General features: G+C 38.2%; 1 long non-coding RNA gene across 1 annotated transcript in view; it reads right to left on the bottom strand.

Moving 5' to 3' along the window:
• Positions 1–19,410, bottom strand: part of LOC149122670 (uncharacterized) — a 32,683-nt gene extending 13,273 nt beyond the window's left edge. The window contains exons 1-2 of the long non-coding RNA XR_016219746.1: positions 19,006–19,410; positions 8,909–9,077 (exon numbers count right to left, since the gene is read on the bottom strand). This is a non-coding gene — a long non-coding RNA (uncharacterized LOC149122670). The remainder of the gene's footprint in view (positions 1–8,908; positions 9,078–19,005) is intronic.
• Positions 19,411–20,206: the final 796 nt, after the last annotated feature.

Raw genomic sequence — 20,206 nt, 5'->3', positions numbered from 1 at the left:
AGTAAATAATAATAATATGTTTTATTAGGAATTAAGCCATGTGGATTCCAATCTCTGCACCAGTCGCCTGTGATATTGGAAGGCCATGTGGCCAGCCTTTAGTCTGTATTCAGATGTGTATTTATCTTTCACAAGTATTATGAATCATTTCTATTTATTATGGCAAATGTTGTGAAAATAAATTGCAGGGAAAATAATAGACAAATAGAAAAAAAGGAGGCTACTCTGAAAACCTAATTGAAGATAAAGGGACTTAGATCAAGGGTGCAGGCATTATAAGAATTGGTCAGATTCTAGAGATGCTGGAGAAAATTTAGTTGGATTGAATGTGATATGTGACAGAAAAGAGAAATTAAAGGTAGCTGCAGAAGTTTTGGACTGAATCTTCTTCTGGAAGGAGGGTATTTTTGTCAACTGAGTGGCAGCTCAGAATCGGACTACTTGATTAGATCTGATCAACAAGGTTAGAATTTCGGTTCTGTCATCCATCATGTGGGTTTGAATCAGTTCATGTTTTTGTGCCTTATTTTTCTTAACTGTCAAAAAGAGTTGATAATATTATCACTACACAAAGTTTCATAATCAATAAATGAGACTATGTGTAAAGTTTAGAATAGTGTATGATACATAATATACACTCAGTAAATGATGGTTTCTCTTATTACAAATCCAACCTGAGAACAAAGATCCAGCTTAAGATCCCCTAGTGGACAGGGAGGCAATGCTACTGTCAGGTAAGTTCTGATGCTATAGTACACAAACTAAGGGTCACTAAATTTGATGAAATCAAATAACTGAAGGTACCTCCTGCTTAATCAAACCGTATGTTTATTCAACCAACCTAGCAACTACTGCCATGGAATTTGCCTCTAAAGGAACCACGACTGATACCACAATGGATGGTTCAGTGGCAGAGCTGACCTCAACCAGAAGACCTGTTGGGGTGACTTCTGAGTCCCTTCCGTGTGTATGGAAACATATTAAGTTAGAATGTTGCATGATGAAAGGACTCCACATAGACAGAACTGGTTGTCATTTAGGCCTTCACCACTTATATACGACAGTTAGTTTCTACATTTATAAATGAGGATAACATGTTAATAATTTCATGGGGTTATACAGTGGATTAAATGAAACGAGGACTGTGAATCACTTAGCATAGTGCTGAGGGTATAGTAAACTTTTCAGTCGGTATTAACCATTATATTAATGATGATAAGAATTCTGATTTTGATGAATGGAATCATGGTGCATATTTATTTATGAGTTGATAACAAAGAACATTACATAAAATAATTTTATGTAATATTCACTATCATCTCTTAGTAGCTTTTAAATGCCCAATAAATGAAGCAAATTATACATGAGTGCTTAATAGTAGAATTAGGTGCCATAACCCCTACAAAGATAAAATATATTAGGTTTTTATATGCCCCCCAAACAACATACCTCCACTTTGTTTTTGCATTCTCTTTATAAGAAGAAAAACATATTCAGGTTTACGTATATGTTAGCATCCTTTAGGACTCTTTAATCTCTTTTTGAAGCACAGAAGAAAGTAATGAGATCCCCAAAGAAAGCCTGAAGGGCCTCTGAATAACCAAAAAGGAATAGCTAATCTCCTGTAGCCAACTCTTGTAAAAAAGCAATTTGTTCATTAATGATAGAAATAAAGCATCTTCACTTGAGAATTAATCCTCATCTTCCACAAAACAAAATCACCTTCTATACACATGTGAAAAGAAACACAGACTGGGCTGGAGTTCGTGGAGTACATCTTGCATCACACACCAGCTTGAATAGTGCTGTTAAAACAAAATTTTAAAAAAATGAAAAACAAAGGAAATCTCATTACCACCTTATCTCATGGAGTACTTAAAGGTAATCAGCAAAGGAGGGGGTCGTGCAATGCAATTAGTGGCTGTTAAATTTAGAGAAAATTAGCGGGGCTATTCTCTACCGGATTCTAGTCAACTTTGAATCACTGGGCTGAATTTTTTTAAGGACTAGTTCATTAAGGAACAATCACAGCAGGTGTAGTTTTCCATGTTAAGATAAGAGCCAGCATATTTTATGTTTCCAGTCAAGCCAGTGGGGCTCTAAGGGGATGCTTCCTAGTACAACACATTTATTTTAATTTTTTGTTTACTTCTGAACACCTGCAGGACTAGGATCCTGGCGTATTAAATATTTGCAGCACACTTTGTATTGGGATTTTACTTTATATGTATCTCAGATAACACTCTACTTCTGCCACATATCATATTTTTATAGCAACATACAGTCCTTTCTTTGGACTACTACTTACAGCACTTTAGTGGGTATATATAGACACAATATTACTTATTTTGAAGATGGAGATACCCATTGTCCACTTGTTTACCTATCATCGACATATTACCTATTTTATGGTTATAGATTTGTCATCTATATATGAATTATAAATCACTTTTTGAAATTATGTAGAAAATTCACTTTCTAGATGTTTACTAAAGTAATTTAATAAAAGTTCTCTGAACTTACAAAGAGGCAAGTTGAGAATACAGAAGATAATATGGTAGGTTTAATTCTCTATAAGTCTTTTTTTTTTTTTTTTTTTGACAGGCAGAGTTAAACAGTGAGAGAGAGAGAGACAGAGAGAAAGGTTTTTCCGTTGGTTCACCCCCTAAATGGCCACTATGGCCAGTGCGTTGCAGCCGGCGCACTGTGCTGATCCAAAGCCAGGAGCCAGGTGCTTCCTCCTGGTCTCCCAAGCAAGATCAGGACCCAAGGACTTGGGCCATCCTCCACTGCCTTCCCGGGCCACAGAAGAGAGCTGGACTGGAAGAGGAGCAACTGAGACAGAATCCGGCACCCCAACTGGGACTAGAACCTGGGGTGCCGGTGCCGCAGGTGGAGGATTAGCCAATGAGCCGTGGCACTGGCCTCTCTATAAGTCCTATATCTTTTTTCATTATCTCCAAGTCTTTATTTATTTCTAAATATTATAAACATATTATTTGCTCCTTCTCATTCTTGCCTTCAACTGAAGAACCTTGTAAAATAATTGCTTTAATCTGAAGATAAAACTTCAGCAATCTGAAGCTGATCTTTCTCTGAAATTATTCAATTTGAAATGTAAATACACATGATTCATTGACTGCAAAAGACTTAAACATAATTTTATATTTCATCTCTGGAGATTATTATTTATGCTGAAACATCTGATTTTCTAGACACAAAAATATAGCAACTTCCAGGTGTTTATGGGTAGATATAGGGTGGTTCATCGGAAGCTCCACACAGCATCTGTGGTAATTAGAATTGGTCAAAGTAAATGTATTGATTCTGAGAATCACACAAAGACCTGGGCTGGAAAATACAATGCAGTGACAGCAGTGCTAGTAAAGCTATATAAAAAGTATTCTGTAGGGTGAGCAGACCTAATATATCCTGGGTTTTGTAAAGTTTAAAACAATATTGGCATTCAAAAGAAAGAACCTGACAGCAAAATAAAGTTCCGGAAGATTTATAAATTTGTAGACATTTGCATAGCAATCACAACTTTATATTATAACATAATCATACATAGTTTGAAGATTTAGGAGAGACATTTTGTAGGTTTTCAGAGAACAAAGAATAAACCAAAAATTATATAATAAGAAGGAGTGGACCTTGAAGGCAACTAAGGGAGCATTACATAAAAAGGTATTGAAAGACAAATCCCAATGGGTTATTCAATATATAGTACAGAGTTAGGTCATCTCCCCTTTTATAATAATACTTTAAAAAGCACAAAGACCGAAACATGGAAATATAAAATTGTTATAACAAAATATCTGTAGCTTCAAGTTTCCGTTAACAAGGTAGCTGAAACTCTAAAAGAAAAATGTAGATTTTCTAACAGAGTTTTGAGAGAAATCACAGCCACTAGAGCATAGTGGGAGATGAAGGCAAGGAGGGCCAAGGATGCAGAATTCTATGTGGATGTTTGCCCACCTCTTTGGCTGAGCATAAGGCTGTAATGTGCACGGAAATTCAGAGAACCACAGTGAAAGATAAAAGAACTTAACCACATTTTGAGCTAATACCAATAGACAGAATCTAATTTTGTTTCTTAGTTAATGGACATCTGAGTGTCCCACACTATTTACCAAAACGACCACATTTACCTATTTGATATGATGTGCCACCTATACTATGTACAATATTCCCAGATATTTCTGAGGTTTCTATTGTGTTCCACTGGTTATCTGCCCATTCATGCTCCAGTATCACTCTGTTTTCATTGTAGGAATGTAAAGTATGTTTTAGAGTCTCATAAGATTGTTTTTTGAAGATTGAAATTGTTTTCTTCTTTAGTAATTTCCTGATGCATTTTTTTTCAATATGAACTATATGATTGATTTACTTATTTTAAAAGTAGAATAACAGAGAGTGGGAACCAGTAGTCTGATATGGGATGCTGGTTTTGCAAGCAGTGGCTTTAACCTACCGCACCACAATGCTGGTCACTGGGTCGTCATTATAAATTGAATCAACACTTCCCATATTTAATACTTTGTACCCCAACACCAGTTCTAAAAAAGGGAAAAATTCTCTTTTCAATTTTCTTAAGAATATGTTAGAGTCAAGTGTCATGGTGCAGTAGTTTGAGCTGCTGCCTGGGACATCTGTATCCCACATCACAGCACCTGATTTGAGTCCTGGCTTCTCTGCGTTTGGGATCCAGCATGCCTTCCAGTGTGCTGCTTACCTGTTTTACAAAATGCCTGATGCTTCCCACTTCCAACTTTATATGCTATCACAAATATAAAAAATAAGCTACACTGTGTTGACTTATGCTACCCTCACCATTTTATTATCATATATTTCATCTCTAGTATGTAATAAAGTTGACCTTTCAATGTTATTACTTGGACTTTAAATAGCCTGTTGACTTTAGAAATACAAGTAGGAAGAATGATAACAGATTCTTTTATATTTACTAGTGTTCTTCATTCTGTCTTACTGTAAAACTTTCCATCTGTTATAATTTTCTTTTAGCCTAAAGAATATCCTTCAGCATTTCTTGTACTGTATTTTTGTTAGCATTTCATTCTCTCAGCATTTGCTAATCTCAAAATATACATTTCTAACTTCTGTTTCTGAAAGTTATTATTGATTTGGGAGTTACAGTGTTTAGGATTTTTTCTTTTCATTCCTTAAAATTTTCATCACATTTTCTTCTACTCTTCCCTGTCTATGACGATTAGTCAGACAACTCTGGATTTTGTTATCCAGTCCTCAGTGTCTTTATTCTCTTCCTGACTTCAAGATTTTCTCTTTCTCTTTGGGTTCAGCAGGTTCTGTCATTGAAATTCTTCTACTGGGGCTGGCCATAACCACCACACTGTCTCATTTCTCACCACCACGTGCCTCAGTATGGTATTACGTAGACATTCATAGAGAGCTTCAACTTTTAGTGCCTCAGTTTGTGCTTTGCTAGCTGACCTGTGAAAATCTCAAGCTGGTTCTTAAGCTTTCAGCCAGATGCAATCTCTGGAGTCTGTCTCCTCATGGAGCTTTATGTGAGCCTGGCTTTATATTTTTAAGGAAGTTCTAGGGTAGGGCTTACTCCACAGTATGGCCCGTACTCTTATTCCAAGTCTTTTTCATGTCTCAGCTAAATGCACACAGGGTGGAGGGAGTGTTAAGGTGGTCTCTCCAGTCCTGTGTATTAGAACTCCTAAGTCTCAAATGGTGTTGGGCTTCCGGTGTCCAATTCTATAAGGTAGTTTCACTGCATATGGGTAGCTCCTCCTTCAGCCAAGTCCTATGCTACGCCACTCACCCCCTTGCAACCCTCTCTGTCTGTTTTTACCCTCTGCTCTGCATAACCAAAACTCCTGGCTGCTTTACATTCTGATATGTGCCTGCGCAACACTTTCAGCACCTTGTGTACTGTTTGGACTCCAGCCTAAGAAACCATGGTCAGGAAATTGTCTGGTATGCTTCTAGTATTCAATTTACAAGTTTTATGCTTTTTTTTTCAGGAATTGCAACCATACACTGTCAACTGTCCAGTTCTTGAAGACTGTCACCTGGTGTATTTTGTCCGATTTTATGTTTGTTTACAATGGACAAGCTTATTCACTACAAGTTAGTTTGCTGTTACTAGTGGTAGAAGTACCACATCTTACATTATATAGACATGTTAGTCAGGGTTCTCCAGAGAAACAGAATCAGCAGCATATAAGCAGACACACAGAAAGAGACTGAATACCAGGATTGACCCATGTGATCACGGAGGCTACGAAATCCCACAATCTGTCACCTTAAGCTGGAGGCCCAGGAAACATGAATGGTATAATTCCAGTCTGAGCCTGAAGGTCCATGAACCAACCGCACTGATATTCAAGGGCAGAAGAAGATGGATTTCTCAGCTCAAGAGGAGGGAGTGGGTTTGTATTTTTTATGTCTTTTTGCTCTATTTGGGTTTTCAACAGATTGGATGATGCCAACCTGTAATGGGAAGGGTGATCTTCTTTACTCATTCTACTGATCCAAATGCTTATCTCTTTTGGAAACGCCCTCCTAGATATGCCCAGAAGTAAAGTTTTACCAGCCATCTGGGCAACCCTTAGAGTCAAGCTGGCACATAAAATTAACAATGACATTTAATCTTCATAGACTATGTGAGTTCTGGAAATGATAGTCTTCAGTTTTATAGGACTTCTAGAAAGCTTTGTTGGCCAGAGTGTATAAATAAGTTTCTATTTCAGAATGCTCATTCTATTCCAAGTACTGTATGAAGAATTTGAGTGAAAGTGATAAAAGAAGCTAAAAATAGGCAAGATCTTTAATCATGTGGCTTATTAACATCAGAGATGACAGAAAATAGGTAAAAAAATTCATATTTACAAGTGTGGAAACAGGAAGGAGGAATTTATAGTGGTAAAAGAGCATATAAAAAGTGACTCAGTTTATCTCTACAGTAGTCAGCAATACTTTTGGTAGACAGATATTTGAGATATATATGAGTGGATTATAAGTGGGAATTTAGCTAGCAATATGGCAGAAGAAGGTTTCCACACAGAGAATCATAAGGCTAATGTCCTGAGGCAAAAGAGAACAAGCCATTTCGTATGGCAACTTCTGAGAAGTCTCCAGTATCTAAACTGAAAAAAAGGTGAGGCGTGTATAGGAAGAAGCAGAAGTAACTAAGATGCAGATGATCCAGGGTCCATCTTATCGTGGATACCTCAAGCTTCATGGTTTCTGTTCCTATATCCTCTGGATTTCTTACTTTAAAGTATTGTTTTGAGGATAAAACCTGTTTATTTAATACCACACTGTTAGCACTCAGTAAAACTGAGTTTTCCTGATAATACTTATTTTTAAAATCATGGGTCCCAACAAAGCATCATGACTTTTCCTGATTTTTCAAAGTTGCCTTGTGAGTGAACACCTCAGGAGTAATGGCATGTTCCTAGATATAGGATTACCAGTCTGTAGTACAAGAAACTTGCCATCTGCTTCTCCATCAATGATCCTATAGAAAACATTTATCTAAAGCAGAACTATGAAAATTAGTGCCCAATACACGGACATGAATAGTAAATGTTTCTGATGAATCTACTACCCAGATAGGTCTACTTCTGCCTTTTATACTTTCCAAGGGCTTCTATAGAACCAAATAATGCTTATTTCTCTGCCTCCGTGCCCAACTTTTTAAAAAGACTTATTTATTTTTATTTGTAAGTCAGAGTTACACACAGAGAGAAAGTCTTCCATCCACTGGCTCACTCCCCATTTGGCCACAACTGCTGGAGCTGCACTGATCCAAAGCCAGGAGCTTCTTCCATGTCTCGCACGCAGATGCAGGGGCTCAAGGACTTGGGCCATCTTCTACTGCTTTCCCAGGCCATAAAAGAGAGCTGGGTTAGAAGTGGAGCAGCCGGGACTCAAACCAGCGCCTATATGGGATGCTGGCACTGCAGGCAGAGGCTTTACCAGCTAAACCACAGCACTGCCCCGCCCAACTTTTTTCAAATCTTAATCCTCTTAATCCTTACCTTTAAGCTAAAATCCACTACCTACTTTCTGTGAACAATCTTGACCCTAATTAAAACAGCCAAGTCTTTTTTTTATCAGGACATAAAAATGACTTTTGTTTTCTGTAAATCTATTCCTGCTGCTGGGTTTACAGATTATTTGCTGGGAAAAGATGCACGCTTCAGAAACCTATTTGGGGTTACTAGACTGTCTACCGATGCTTGAATAAAAACAGCCAGACTATGTATATTCCTCCCTAATATATTCTTCCCTAATGAGAACATAAGCTTTAAGATGAAATGCTTTGCATAAGCCCCCTACAATGGGAAGTAAAATAATTGATTTGGGCTGTCACTTGATATTATATAGTTCCCTTAATTTCCTTAATTCTAGAGCAAAACAATCATTATTGAAGCACATCCCACCTGGAATACCATTTCCTTCCCACAGTCTCTCAAGTAGTAAAGGATATCATGGGATAGGGGTTGGTTATGTATTTTTGCTTTGGAACTTTAACTAAATGCCCCAATATGATAGCATTACATATCATCTAGGATAAACATTCATTAGGTATCTACTTTTCACACTGCTAAGAACCAAAGCAATTGCAAATAAAAGCAGCAGTGGTCTCAGATTCCAAGATCAGGATTCCAGTTTCAGACTTGCAAGTAGAGTGAGGGTTATTTTAGATTAATATCTATATATCTATATCTATCTATATATATATATATATCTTTGGATTTGCTTTTCTTTCTACAAACAGGGGGAAAGGACAGAGATGTTTGGCAAATCTAACAATACCCAGAAATCCTTTACAGAACTACAGTTCAAACAAGTTGAAGAAATAAAGAAATCTTTTCACTTAACTGCAAATAATAAAGTTGCAACCAACCTTAGAAATGATTGAATCCTTTTCATCAGCTCTCTCGTTCTCTTTAACACTCATCCTGGACTCTGTGCTCAGATTTTCTGTTAGGTTTTAAAGACAGGCAGCATTTCTCTTTGGCAGCAAAGATGGATTTACTGGCATTGGCTTCATTTGATCTTTATAGACATCAGTCCTAGAAAAAACAAACAGAATACACTTGTGATGGTATATTTTATGTGTCAACATGGTTGGACCACAGTGTCCAGATACTTAGTCAAGTATTTCTCCGGGATGCTTCTGTGAAAGTGTTTTTTGGATATGATTAATATTCAAATTGGTGGACTTTGAGTAAAGCAGATTGCCCTCAGTAATATGAAAGGGCTTAATTAAATCATTTGAAGTCCTTAATAGGAAAGTGACTGACCATCTCTGAGCAAGAGGGAATAACTCTCCTGCTGATGGCCTGGGACTCCAACTGCAATGCTTCTCTAGGTCACCATCTACCTAGTCTATCCATAGATTTTGAATTTGCCAAGCCTCCACAACTCTGTGAGCCAATTCCTTATAAGAAATCTCTCCCTACAGATATGTGTGCGTACACATATTTTTCATTCTATTTGTCTGGAGAACCAGTATGTCTTATGTTACATTTTTTTTCCAAAATTTTTAGCAAAAGTGTTCAGAATAGTTATTAAAGTATAACAGCTCACACGCCCAACCTGAACAACAACTGCAAGGGCCAAACACATAGGGAACACAAACCTGTCAGCTCTAGGTGAGGTTATAGCTTTTATAGCAAGGTAGAGAATCAACTAAGCAAAATAGATTAATAATGCACAGTCACATAATAAGTAACAAGTAGAAACAGGCAGGTAAAAAATCTAAGTATCCACTGGACTGAGCTGATTCATGATTCAACTTACTGGATATTTTCCCTGTCTTTTGAATCTTATCATTTAGCAAAATTTGGTATTTAAAAATGTACATACTTGTAATTTCAAAATAGAATACACAAATATTCATGTTATGTTCATATAACTATATGAACACATATATACATGTCAAGAATTAATAAATTTGATAGAGTCTGATGGTATAAAATGGAAGTCAATGTTGAATCAAGTAAATGGGAAGAATATAATTTATAAATTTAAGGAATTTAGAGCAAGCATCAGAAAAAGTATTTTCTTTCTTTTTTTAATGATTTTATTTATTTATTTGAGAGGCAGAATTACAGACAGTGAGAGAGAGAGAGAGAAAAAGGTCTTAGTTCTGCAACAGCCAGAGCTGCGCCAATCTGAAGCCGGGAGCCAGGTGCCTTTTCCCTGTCTCACGTGTGGGTGCAGGGGCCCAAGCAGTTGGGCCATCTTCACTGCTTTCCCAGTCTACAGCGGAGAGCTGGACTGGAAGAGAGGCAGCCAGAACTCGAACTGGAGCCCATATGGGATGCCGGTGCCACAGGTAGAGTATTAACCTACTGTACAACGGCACTGGCCAAACTGAGTATTTTCTTAGTTCTGATGAATAGTACTACAGTTCTCTATCAGTGTAACTCCAATTATTTGTAGTGTTTTTACTGACAAATTGAGAGAAATAAAGCTTATTCTTCTCACCTCTCAAGTTGTTGGAGAAATTAAAGAATATATGCTGAATCACATTGACAATCATTAAATCCTATAAAAACGTAAGGTTCGCATATTTTGTAAGAAAAAATTGAGTTATTTATTTATTCGAAAGGCAGAGTTACACACAGAGAGGGAGAGACACAAGGAGAGATCTTCCATTCACTGGTTCACTCCCCACATGGCCACAACATCCAGGGCTGTAGAAGTGGAAGCCAGCACTCAGGAACTTCTTCCAGGCTTCCCACATGGGTGGCAGGGGACCAAGCATTTGGGCCATCTTCTGCTGCTTTTTCAGGTGTGTATTAGGGAGCTTGCTCAAAAGTGGAGCATTTGGGACTGTGATCGGCAACCGTTTGGGATACCAGTATTGCAGGCAGTGGCTTAACCCACGATGCCAAAATGCTGGCCCTTATATTATTTTCCTTATATTGTTATAAATTTGATTCCACAGAAGAAATTAAAGTTTCAGCAGCTGCAATTGATAAATTAACATGTAGATTCCAAGCTTATGATGAAGATCAAAGGCATCATATATCAGTACAGTTTATTTTTTTCTGCAGTCCATTTCTCATGACAGTGAGACATCCTCCTGTAAATAGACCAGCTGGATCTGGAAGCCTAAGAATGCAATACAGGCTACTCAGTGAGATATTTTGAATTGTCACCCATGTAGAATTGTGTATGTGGAATGGAATAAACCTATAACAATCTATGACACCCAACATGAAAAACTTGTTGTATTGGAGGAAGTAACATCATTTAAACAGTTTTCAATGCCTCAATTTTCTAAAGCCAAACTTGATTGTTGATCTAGGGTACTATAATGTAGTGAAACACATTGGAGGGTACTTCAAAGAGTTTGTGGAACATGGAATTAAAATACGACTTTATTTTGGTATAAAACAAAAAATATAGCAAAAAATTATTTGGTATATATAAAACAGTTTTTATGAACATGATTCTTAGATGTATCAACTAGCTGCTATGTTTCTGCACTGTATTGCTCTTTACAAATTATCTTACTTGACAGAATCTTCTCAGTAGATTTTTCTTTTTTTCTGAATATTCACAGTTAGGTACACTTCATTCACTCATAAGAATGCACACATTTATTAATTAGAGAAACAATTACTAGGATTTGAGAAATGAACTTAATATATAGAACAGTGAAGGAAAAAGGACAAAAGGACAAAATTCATTGAATTCAAGAGGTAATACAGAAAATTCTCACACAAATTATTCCTTTTAATAATAATCCTTTCTCATTTTATGAGTCACTCATGCTTGATGACTCCTGAAGTTTTTCATAGATGATATTCACCATAATACAGTCTCTTCTTACATTTAGAATATACAAAACAAATGTAAACTTTTTTATTTAAGATGTGATATACTATGCTCTCGCTAGCAATCATTTTGTTAAACTAAATCATTTGAGATCAAGTAATTCACATTTGAGATTTTAAAATATCAATATTGCTTTTCATAAGGGGAAAAGAGATGAAAATGAAAATGACTGAGGAAGAAAAACTGAGTCATAGTAAAAAGATATGTAAGAGAGAAAAAAAAGGGGTGGTTGTTAACATAGCAGTGAAATCTGCTTGAGATGTCCACATCCCATATCCGAATGCCTGGTTCAAGTCCTGGCTACTGTGTTTCCAATCCAGCTTCTTGCTAATATGTACCCTGGAAGGTAGCAGATGATTCCTCAAGTATTTGGGTCACTGACACCCACGTGGGAGTCCTGGATTGAGTTATAGGCTCTTAGCTTCAGTCTGGCAATGACCTGGCTATCAGAGGATATTTGGGAAGTAAACTAGGAAATGGAAGATTTCTCCTCTGCCTGCTTGTCTGCCTTCCAAATAAGATAAAGATTTGTAAAAATATATTTTAAAGAGGAGAAACAAGACACAACAAAGGTATTTGAAAACAAACTTTAGGGGTGTGCATTTGGCACAGCAATTAGGAAACCTCTTAGGACTCCCAGCTCCCATAATGAAGGGCATGGGTTTGAGTCTCTCCCTACTTCTATTACAGCTTTATGCTAATGCATACCCTGTCAGGTAGCAGGGGATGGATCAAATGTTTGGGTTCTTGACACTCTCTTAAGGGACCCAGATGGATTTCCTACTTTCTGATTGTGGCCTGGCCCAACTTTGGCTGTTGTGGGCATTTGGGCACTTGGAGGGTAAACCAATCCGTGAAAGATCTCTCTCTCTCCCTCTCTTTCTCTCTCTCTCTCTCTCTCTTTGCTTGCTCTCCTTTCAGAAAGATGCAGATAAATAAAAAAATTAACAAAAAAATTCATATTGTATATAAAGACATGAAATTCTAAGTCTATATCTGTCTATGTTGTTTATTATGTTTTGTTTTTAACCATTACTGTATTACCTTGCATCATGAAATGATCCATTTCTCTTTGTCTTATGGGATGTATGAATTTCAAAGCATGGGAAAAACAAACACTATTTTCAAATTTTATAGGAGCAAGTATGAATATTCTGCAGCTGCATTCCCTTGTCATAATTAATTCCTATTGGAGAACTTCATTACCAGGAGTTGGAAGGCTAATGTAGCAGGCTTCACTTCCTGGGGCCAGATTTAGTCTGGAACATGTACAGCTGTGGAATTCCAGGAAGTATGAAAGCTGTTCAGCAAATGATGAAGCAAGTTTATATAATACCAGAGAGAACAGTTTGGCAGTTCAACATAGGAGTTTCTGGTCTCCAACCTGTGTGATAAGTAAAATGAAAGGAAAAAAAATTGTGTATCTTTCTCTTTGGGCATTGGCGTTTCTTTGGCCCTTCTTTAACTGTCATGTTTCCATGGTTTCCAGGTGGTAACAGTAGTACTTTATTATCAGTGTTGGCTTTGTGGATTTCTCATATATTTTTCTTCATTCATATTTCTAGTTGTATGTTCCTTTAATTAATCATAGGTGATATTTTATAATATATTAGTTCATTTTACTCCAGAGGCAACACCTCAAGACTAAATATTGTTTTAATCTTATCAGAAAGGGGAAGATCCAAGATGGCTGAATAGAGTATAGCCATGTTAACTTCAGCTGTTTTAGGATACAAAATGAGCAAAGGAAGAGCCACATTTCCAGGGCTCTGACTGATGTAAATATTTGTCGAAGAAGTTTAAAAAACCAGTGAGGATTCCATGGAATAAGAGGAAAGAAGAGAGAGATACCACTGCATCTAGATGTGCAGCACAGTCAGCTACTGGCTGTGAGCCATTATCTTACCGTATCAAAGTATGAAGAAATTGCAACATACCTGGCTGCTCACAGTTTTAGCTGAGAGCGGATTGCACAGTCACCCAAGGACTTTTACTTTAGTCTGGGGAGTTGACTGTGGTCTGAACAACTGCCATGCTTGGAGCAGTGAAGCCCCACTGTTTCCCTATCCACCCTATATCTACAGGATGCCATACATGGCAATGAAAAGTCATGTACTGCGCTTCTGTTTTGCTCCTCCTAGCCTCAGCATCACAATCAGGGAACATGTTAGTCAAAGGAGAGACCACTTGCATCCTGAAACTGTGGAAGTTTTTTGGGCACTGGCCCCAGAGCTATACTCATGCACTCTGTGTGAGACAGATTCTTCTTAGCTTCTGGGGGCTAACACAAGAAGTAGTCCATAAAAAAATCTGTTGCTAACCTGGGAGATCTGCGTACTGATTCCAATATATCCTGCAATACCAGGACTGTAACAATTAGCTCCAAATTTCTCAATGTCACTGGAATCTAACTGTGGAAGAACCCAACTACATTCCACCTCTCTGGACTCATACCCTTCAGAGAAAAATCTCATGTATATCTGTAGGCATCCTATAGGAGTAGAACAGGTTCAGGTCATATCCCCAACTTCCAGGACTAGGGCTGTTGGTATTACAAGCACAGCACCAGTTGGACTGTCCCAGCAGGACTTGATGAAGGGTCCATCCATATCACACAGTTCTAGAATAATAACAATTTGTGCCACAAACCCTGGTATCACTCAGGTTTGCCAATAGTATAACAGGATAGCCACCTTTGTCTTCTTTAGTAGCAAGAACAAAGCACTGGCTATCATAATCACCAGGGAGACTGATACCAACATCTCTATGGAACAAAGATACACACCATAAGAAACCTATATTCATCTCAAAGCCACACTTTTATCACATGAACCACAACAGACTATACCACTGTGTTGCTTACAGACACAACTGATATTAAGACAAAAGAAACCACCCAGAACTTACACTCCTGGACTCATTTAGAACCAAAACAAAAACAACAAGCCAAGTGATACCCGGCATTCCAGCTAAACCATCAACTCTATTCCAATAACACCTATTTGATAAAAAGAAAGGATGATTAGACCAGATGCACAGATCAACATAGGGACAGAGGAGACATGAAGAAGCAAGGTAGCATGGCACTTACAAAGGAACACAATAAACAGCCAGAATTAGATCCTGAACTGAAGGAAATCTATGACATGCCAGATATAGAATTCAAAATAATGATTGCAAGGAAATTCAATGAGATACAAGATAATACAAATAGACAGATTAAAGAAATGAGGAAATAAATGAGTGACATGAGTGAAAAATTACTAAGGAGATAGAACTCAATAAGAAGAACCAAATAGGCCAGCATCATGGCTCACTAGGCTAATCCTCCACCTGCGGCACCAGCACCCCGGGTTCTAGTCCTGGTTGGGGCGCTGGATTCTGTCCCAGTTGCTCCTCTTCTAGTCCAGCTCTCGCTGTGGCCCGGGAGTGAAGTGGAGGATGGCCCAGGTCCTTGAGCCATGCACCTGCATGGGAGACCAGGAGAAGCACCTGGCTCCTGGCTTCAGATTGGCGCAGCACGCCAGCTGCAGTGCGCCGGCCATAGTGGCCATTTGGGAGGTGAACCAACAGAAGGAAGACCTTTCTCTCTGTCTCTCTCTCACTATCTAACTCTGCCTGTCAAAAAAAAAAAAAAGAACCAAATAGAATTTTGATGATGAGATCTTCAAAGTGAAATAAAAAATACAAATGAGAGCTTTAACAGCAGAATAGACCAAGTGGAAGCAAGAACTTCCGACCTTGAGGGCAAGAATTTTGAAATAATTCAATTAGACAGAAATAAAGAAAAAAATAATTAAAAAGAATGAAGAAAGTCTATGTGAAATATGGGAATACATTTTTAAAAACCCAAATATTCATATTATAGATATTCCTGAAGGAGAAGAAAAGGAAAAGTGAATTGAAAATCTATTAAATGAAATAGCTGAAAATGTCCCAGGTCTTGAAAGGGACATGAATATACAGATGCAAGAAGCTCAAAGAACCCCAAGCAGACTCAAGCAAAAAGGTCTTCACCAAGGCATACTGTTGTCACATTGTCAAAAGTTAAAGACAAAGGGGCCTGGCTCTGTGGCATAGTGGGTAAAGCCACCAAGTGCAGTGCCAGCATCCCATATGGGTGCCAGTTCGAGTGCTAGCTGCTCCACTTCCAATCCAGCTCTCTGCTGTGGCATGGGAAGCAGTGGAAGATGGCCCAAGTCCTTGGGCCCCTGCATCCACATGGGAGACTTGAAAGAAACTCCTAGTTTCTGGCTTCAGATTGGCACAGCTCCGGCATTTGCGGCCAACTGGGGAGTGAGCCAGCAGATGAAAGACCTCTCTCTCTGCCTCTCTGTAACTCTGCCTTTCAAATAAATAAATAAATAAATCTTTAAAAAAAGTTAAAGACAAGGAGAGAATCCTAAAGACAGTAAGAGAAGAGTGTTAAGTTACGTATAAAGGAAAATCATTAAATTAACTTCAGACTTCTCATCGGAAATCTCACAGGCCAGAAGAAAGTGGGATGATATATGCAAAGTCTTAAAAGAAAAAAAAAAACCTTCCAACAAAGAACATTATATCTAGCAAAGCTATCCTGTAAAATGGAAGTAGTAATAATCTCTTTCCCAGATAAGCAAAAACTCAGAGAAATCACCATCACCATACTAGCCTTAAGAGGAATTCTGAAGTGCATCTTGCATTAGAAGTAAACAGAATTAAACATCATGAAAACACATGACACCACCAAATCCACTAGCAGAGCAGGCAGAGTCATTATCCAATCAACAAAATTGCAAGTTTAATTCTTATCTATCAATACTAATCTTGAATGGAAATGGATTAAATTCTCTGTGGGTGATCCTGTGCCTGGCTGGGAGACTGCCTGCTTAGCCCATTCAGGAGGTTAAGAGGGCATGGCACACCATGCCTCCTGGGAAGAACCCTATGACCTGACTGCCAGCAGGCAGTAGGAGCACCAGGCACATTTCCCCTACACTGGCTTCCTGTTGAAGGGCCTTGTAATTGTCAATCAGGTAAACAGCTCCCCCAGACCCATAAGGACCACCTGAAGGCTATGAAGGCTATGTGAACTTCAAGCTGTTTGGAGAAGCCTAGTGGTGCCAATATCAGCTTTATCCTATAGAATTGGTGTTGCCTTGAGCTAACTGCACCCCCTCTGCCTGCCCTTTAAAAGCTTATATCTGATTGTGAATAAATGTGCGTGTTCACCAAAACTTGTTTCCAGTGCTTCTTGTCAAATAATGCCATCATTCCACCATCCCAAGAATGTGGGTCTTGCAGGACGAGCCCACAACTCTCTAGCCAAAAGACTTAGGTTGGCTGAATGTATAATACACCAAGACCACAGAATATGCCACCTGCAAGAAACTCATTTCACGAAAAAAGATACACACAGACTTAAAGTGAAGGAACAGAAAAAGGTACACTAGACAAATAGAAACCAAAAACGCTCAGGAGTATCCATCCCAGTATCAGATAAAACAGACTTTAAATCAAAAACTGTAAAAAGAGATAAAGGACATTATATTTTGATAAAAAGGTCAATTCAACCAGAAGACATAATAATCATAAATATCATAAATATAAATACATATATAGCAAATACTATTAGATCTAAAGGAAGAGATACAATAATACTGCATATCAGAGTTGAAACATACTAAAGAACAAATAAACATGACAGCATTTACAAGCTGTTTCACCCAACAGCTACAGAATGCACATTCTTCCCACCAGCACATCGTACATTCTCTGGGATAGACCACATATTAGGCCACAGAGCAAGTCTCAGCAAACTTAAAAAAGATTGGAATCATTCAAACTATCTTCTCAGACCATAAAGGAATAAAACTAGAAATCAACAAGAACACTTAGATACTCATAAACACTTGAAAATTAAACCACATGCCACTGAATGATCAATGATCATTGAAGAAATTAAAAAAAGAAATAAAAAAAAAACATTCTTAGGGCCAGCATTGTGACTTAGCAGATTAAGCCACTGCCTGCAGCACTAGCATCCAATATGTGCACTGGTTCCATTCCCAGGTGCTGCACTTCTGATCCAGCTCCCTGCTTATGTGCCTGAGAAAGCAGCTGAAGATGGGTAAAGTACTTGGGCCCCTGCACCCACATGAGAGAGCCAGATGAAACTCCTCACTCCTGGCTATTGCAGTGTTTTGGGAATGAACCAGAAGATGGAAGATCTTTCTGTCCCTTATTCTTTCTGTAACTCTGCCTTTCAAATAATAAATCTTTATAAAAAAAAAACTTTCTAGAAATGAATGAAAATGAAAATATAACACATCAAAACCTATGGGATACAACCAAAGCAATATTAAGAAGAGAGTATAAGTGCTTATATTAAAAAAGAGATATGAAGCCAGCATGTGGCATAGTGGGTTAAGATGGCATCCCATGGGCTCTGGTTTGAGTTCTGATTGTTCTACTTCTGATCCAGCTTTCTGATAATGTGCCTGGGAAATGAGCAGAAGATGACCCAACTGCTTGGGCCCCTGCACCCATGTGGAGAACCTGGAAGAATGTCCTGACTCTTGGCATCACTCTGGCCCAGCTGTAGCTATTGCAATCATTTGGGAAGTGAACCAGCAGATTGAAGGATCTTTGTCTCTCTTTCTCTCTCTAACTCTGCCTGTCAAATAAATAAAATAAATCTTTAAAAATATTAAAATGCCTCAAAAATTCCATGATGAATCTTGAAGACAGAAAAACAGCAACAAACCAACCCCAAATAAGCAGGAGGCAAGAAATATTAAAGATCAAAACAGAAGTAAACGAAATTGAAACAAACAAAAAAAAAACCAAAAAACAAAAGATCAACAAAACAACATGTTGTTGTTTTAAGAAGATAAAAAAGATAAACTTCTAGCCATACTAACAAAGAGAAAAATTCAAATAAATAAAATTAGATGTGAAAAAAGACATTATAACAGACACAACTAAGACAAAAAGGATTATAAGAAATCACCATGAAGGACTATATGCAACTAAGCTGAGAAATCTCAATGAAATGTATAAAATCCTAACTACAAACTACCTACCAAGAATAAATCAAGACAATATAGACAATCTAAGTAAGACCCATAACAAGCAATGAGATTGAAGCAGTGATTAAAAGTCTTCTACCCAGGAAAAAAGTCCAGGACCAACATTCAAAGAGGAAATTGTCACTCCCCCTCTTCATGGAGGAACGACACAGGACCCTGCACTGTTCTTTTGTCTGCTCAGCCCTCCCCGGGTTTGCTGCTGGTTCTTCCCGGGTTGGCTACAGTCCCTTCCACCTCCGTGGAAGGGTGGTTCCCCCTGCCACTTTCCCCACTTCCGCGGGGGAGCGGCACACCGCCGGCCAGCTCTCTCGGGGGCTGCACAGGTGTTCCTTCAGATAGATGTTCCTGGTGCATGTTGTCGCTCTCCTCCTTTATAGTCCTCTTCCACCAATCCCAACTCTGCTACCCACACGCTGAGTACGCTGCTCTCCTCCAATCAGGAGCAGGTCCTACAGTTTATTGGTTGAACTGGAGGCAGCTGTGTAGAAGCTGTTTCCTCCTCTCCCAGCGCCATATTGTGGGAGAGCAGATGCATAGAATAAGTCTTAATTCCAGTAACTTAGTCTAGTCCGAGTTGCTCCCAGTTGCTCCCCACAGGAAATAACTCCAATACTTCTCAAACTATTCCAAAATATTGAGCAGGATGAACTCTGCCAAACTCTTTATGAGGACAGCATCACTTCAACACCATAACCAAAGATATGACATGAAAGAAACTAAAGACCTATATCCTTAATGAATGTAGATGCAGAGATTTTCAACAAAATACTAGCAAACTGAATCCCAAACAAAATTGAAAAGATCATACATCATGATCATGTGGGATTTATCCAAGAATTGCAAGGATGGTTCAACATTTGAATATCAATAAACATCATAAACAAAAATTTTGTAGTCATCTCAATACATGCTGAGAAAACTTTTGATAAGATTCAACACCTCTTGATGATAAAAAATCTTGCACAAATTAGGTAAAGAAGGTACATATCTCAAAATTATAAAGGATACATATGAAAAACCTATAACCAATATCATACAAATGGTGGAAAGCTGAAAACACTTCCCCTCAGATATGAAACAAAACAAGGATTCCATCTTTCACCACTCTTTTTTTTAAAAGATTTATTTGGGTTTTTTTATTTGAAAGTCAGAGTTACAGAGAGAGGCAGAGACAGAGCAAGAGGTCTTCCATCTACTGGTACACTTCCCAGATGGCCACAACAGCCGGAGCTGTGCCCACCCAAAGCCAGGAGCCAGGAGCTTCTTCTGGGTCTCCCACG

The sequence above is a fragment of the Oryctolagus cuniculus genome, chromosome 13, assembly GCF_051225735.1.
Source record: "Oryctolagus cuniculus isolate XC-2025 breed Fujian yellow rabbit chromosome 13, ASM5122573v1, whole genome shotgun sequence".
Taxonomy (NCBI): Eukaryota; Metazoa; Chordata; class Mammalia; order Lagomorpha; family Leporidae; genus Oryctolagus; species Oryctolagus cuniculus.
The sequence above is the reverse complement of the archived record's forward strand: the minus strand, read 5'-3'. Positions and strand labels throughout refer to the sequence as shown.